The sequence below is a fragment of the Penaeus chinensis genome, chromosome 10 (assembly GCF_019202785.1).
Source record: "Penaeus chinensis breed Huanghai No. 1 chromosome 10, ASM1920278v2, whole genome shotgun sequence".
Taxonomy (NCBI): domain Eukaryota; kingdom Metazoa; phylum Arthropoda; class Malacostraca; order Decapoda; family Penaeidae; genus Penaeus; species Penaeus chinensis.
In genome coordinates, this window is record NC_061828.1 from 8957564 (window position 1) to 8962563 (window position 5000).

Below are 5000 nucleotides of genomic sequence, written 5' to 3' on the forward strand. Positions count from 1 at the left end.
AGATAAGTAAAAGAAAAAAAAGACATGTATACATATATGTGTGTGTGTGTGTGTGTGTGTGTGTGTGTGTGTGTGTGTGTGTGTGTGTGTGTGTGTGTGTGTGTGTGTGTGTGTGTGCGCGTGTGTGCACATATACACATGGAAATGGATATGTATTTGTATGTAAATATGCACATGCACACACACACACACACACACACACACACACACACACATATATATATGTGTATGTATATATATGCATATATACATACATATATATATTAATATATATGTATATATATGCATATATACATACATATATATATTAATATATATATATAAATATATATATATATATATATAAATGTGTGTGTATGTGTTTGTGTGTGTGCAATCTCTCATGCAAAAACACACACATACATACATGTATATATATATATATATATATATGTGTGTGTGCGTGTGTGTGTGTGTGTGTGTGTGTGTGTGTGTGTGTGTGTGTGTGTGTGTGTGTGTGTGTGTGTGTGTGTGTGTGTGTGTGCGTGCGTGCGTGCGCGCCAATCTCCATCACACACACACACACACACACACACACACACACACACACACACACACACACACACACACATACACACACACATACACACACAGTACAATGATACACAAAGCACATACTCAAAAAACACATACACAGTACAGTGCGTTGCCGTCTGCTTTCGCCAGCGCTCCTACAACGTCTGCGTCTCACCTCGTTCTGAGCTGACTGCAAGAACACTCGAGTCCTGGTGTTGGTAGCCGTTACATAAAAAAACTGGAAGGTAATTTTTTGCCTTTGCTTTTTGCGAGTGTAGATTATTCAATGCAAAAAAACAGCTTACAAAAAAATAAGAAAGAAAAACGTACTTAACAGGACATCCTCTCGTGTTGTAGAAAAAAAGAAGAATGATTCTAACTGATATTTTTTTATTTTTCTCATGCGCAGTCATGCATTTTGTTATCGTTCCTTTTTTGTCATCATTATTGTTTTCTTTTTCCTTCTCATCTATTTTCTCTCATTTTTTTTTTCAGCATTGAAAAAAGACTAAGAAAAAAACGAAAAAAAACGAGTCAAACCGCGATACTGAAGGCAGATTAACAAAATGCTATTCTCCACTGGACACATATTTCCAGTTAGAAGTAGTAACATGAGGCAATAGAAAACATAGAAGTAGGTGAATCTACTTCAGAAGTCCTGGATGTTCATCACTGAGGAACCAAGAATGCAACTGCAATCACTCACTTGCTATGCTAGAGCTGGCTATGTGAAAAATGCGTACTCAGAAAGTTGTGGCTGCATTTGCATTCGTGTGGGACACAGTAGTTCATGATAGAAAGAGACAGTTGGTTGGGTTAGAAAATGGTCTATAATGACTGTTATCTTGACGGGAACGCAAAAAAGTAGGTAGATTTAACTTAAATCGATGAGAGCGAAAACCTATTCTAAAGAGTAAATTTCCCCTCCGCTGCTGAACAAATGTATCATCCACTAATAGTTAATAGTGATACTACTCTTACTGCTTCCATTTATCTTCTCCATTTATTGTTTAATTCTCTAATTTTTCAATCCCATCTTTGGCAACACTTAATACCAGTCCCCCTGATAGTGAAATCACTTAGCTTTCGTAACGTGAATGGGATTAAGAGAAATTTAAAGCGTGTGGAAGATACGGTACAGAACACAGGTACTGTACGCTATGCGAAGCAACCGCGAAGCAACCGCCTAACCACAATTATGGCCGACTCACTGCACCATAAATGTCAGTCTTGCATAACATTCACTGCAGATGATAGTAACAATGATAATAAAAGTGATAATGATGCCGATATTTGCAAATTTCTAGGTAATGATAATGATTTTTGTGATACCGCTAGCGATGATAATTATGATCGCAACAACAGTGATGATAATGATGACGGTAAAAATGAGACGATTACAACAACAATGACAGTCGAAGGTGCAATTTCGAAAACTGCAAATAATGAAAATCGAAGCAAGCGATTTTTTTTGTATACTAACTTCTGCACAGAGAAGACTTTTTATTGCACTATCCATCACATTTACGTGAGTATAAGGTTCAGTTTGCCTAAAACAAATAAAACTTAATGAGACATTGCTTATCAGTACGACACTCCACACCACCGCAAACACCTTCGTTCACATCCAGTCAGGGAATATAAATACTTCCACACTTAAATAACATAAAAAAAACACCAAAAGCCACCGTACTTTTTCTGCAGTTTTAATCATATTCATTCACATCCCTCAGTAGGAAAAGTGGAGAATGTTTGTGGCTGCATTTACATCTGTTCACTTTCTCTGAACAGACGGTGGAAACTCTATGTTTACTTTACCTCCTTCCGTGTTCATTTCTTTAGCACATTTTTCCTTTATCATATAACCATCTATAGCATAATAATTATAATCCTTGTTTCGTAGCATTTAATACATACCCATTAATTCTAGCAACAGCCTTATCATCACTATCAGGATTGTGTAAAGAATGTCCTCTCACTTCTGCTATCAGCTTTATCATTAGAAACACTTCCGGTGGATTCTCCCAATAACAAGATAAGATATATTAGGCGTTATCGTGTTACTAAGATAACATTATTGACATCCTGTACCTTTATTTAGGTTAAGCGGCGTTTTTCATTTCTATCTGTTATCGTTGTATTATTATTGTTATTCTTACGCTTTCATTTTCATTGTTTTTATCGTATTCTTGTTGTTGTTATTACTCTTTCGTATTTATATTTATTATCCCTATAATATTTTTAGTCTATTTTTCGATATCTTATTTATTTTTCGTATTTTTTTAAATCACATTCTTCTACTTCTTATTCTCTTTCGTTTTTATTGATTTTATATTCTATTGGTCGATTTCTTATTACTCTTTCGTTTTTTTTAAATCTCATTCTTCTACTTTTCAGTATCTTTCGTATCTTATTGTTTTTTTTTATATTATATTATATTATATTCTACTTTTTAACCCTTTTTTTTATTATGTTCTCCTTTTTGTGTCTCTTTCGTTTCTATTATGTTTTTTTTTATCTTTTTTTATACTATATTCTTCGACTACTTATCACTCTTTCGATTTTATTTATATTTTTATATTTCTGTTATCGAATTCTTCGAGTTCTTCCTCCTGAACTTTCCGCTTGCGCTGTAAGGCAACCTTGTAATTTCTGCACGATCAGTTCTCGCGAAACGAAAAAAAAAAGAAAAAAAAGGAAAAAAAAAAAAAAAAAAAAACTGTCTAAGGATCTTTTTTTTTGGGTCTGTTTTTTTTTTTTTGTTGTTGTTACGTAAGATGATTCCAAGGTTTCAGTGGGCTGTGGCAATTCTGTGTAACTGAATTTAATATATTTTAGCTGTTATCATTAATGCGAAATTTACCTGCATGGACTCTATTATTTTTTTTACTACTCACTGCCTGATGTTGATGTTGATATTATGTTATCATTATTATTAGTAGTATTAGTATGATCATTATCTTTACTGTCATTATTATTTCAATAACTGTTATCATTATCATCATTTATGTCATTATCGTTATCAATAGTAGTAGTGATAATATAATTATCATTATTATCATTATCATTATTACTACTATTATCATTATCGTTGTTATTATCATTATCATCATTATTATTATAACTTATTATCATCATTATCATTATTATCATGATTATGATCTTTATTATTATTACTATTATTGTTATCATCATTATCATTATCATCATTATTACTATTACACTAACACATATACATACATACAAACATACAAACATACAAACATACAAACATACAAACATACAAGCACACACACACACACACACACACGCATATACATATATATATATATATATATATATATATATATATATGTGTGTGTGTGTGTGTGTGTTAGTGTGTGTGTGTGTGTGTGTGTGTGTGTGTGTGTGTGTGTGTGTGTGCATATATATACATATATGAATATACATATGTTTACATATATGTATATATACATATATAATACACACACACGCGCGCGCGCGCAGATATATATATTTATGTATAAATACTTACACACACATGTATAACGGTATACAAATAGACAAGTTTATGAAAACGACCGTGAAACGGCAGCAAAAAGGCGAGCGGCCGAGCGGCGCGACCGGTCGTGGCAGCCCGACTTCCTCATGCCAGCCGACGTTCTGAACAAGTGTGTCATCAGGTCAGCGTCCAGGATGGAAGGAAGGTCGTATACCCTTGGCTGAGCAGCGGAGAGGGACCCGGAATTATGCATGCTACTCGGTCCTCGCTCTCGCCCTGCTAGTTTCTCTTTACATCTCGTTCCCATTTTATGTTTACGTTGCCTTTTTCGTCTAGTTTGTTTTAGGTCTGCATTTCTGTTCCTTGATGTTCCTATCTCTTCCTACTTCCTCATTCTCTCTCTCTATCTCTCTTCTTCTTCCATTCTCTATCTGTCTGTCTGTATCTTACACATAACTGAAATTCGAATGATGAATGTCTCGCGTGCGTGTTTCTTGCGAAAACCGCCAATCTTATCTCTCATCTCGCCCACAGATTTCCAAAGCACCTGCTATGACATAATACAAGCTTGAAGCAATGACAGGTAACACCACTAAGTACGGGTCTCATAGTAGTGTACGATTTCTCTCGCTTACGTAGAAATTTAGGGAGAAGAGATAAAAAATCGGAGATAGAGGAATCAGACAGATGCAACATCAGATTACAGCGCTGTCGTCTGTCGTGGGAGAAAGGAAACGCTAATCACACTAACAATAAAACATTACACAGTTTTCAGTCTGGCAATCTGGTGTACAATTCGCAGTCATGCTAGGCTGAAACTGGAGCAAATGTTCTCTCCATAAAAGAAAAGAAAAAAAACAAAAAACAATGGAAAGTAAAAGAGAGAATGTAAGCAAAGGAGAGGAAAATAGTATCAAGCATCGAGTTAGGCCGGAAAATCTTG

General features: G+C 34.7%; 1 protein-coding gene across 1 annotated transcript in view; it reads right to left on the reverse strand.

The window, feature by feature from the left end:
* Nucleotides 1–5000, reverse strand: part of LOC125030018 (apolipoprotein D-like) — a 14579-nt gene that overhangs the window by 4450 nt on the left and 5129 nt on the right. The window lies entirely within an intron of this gene.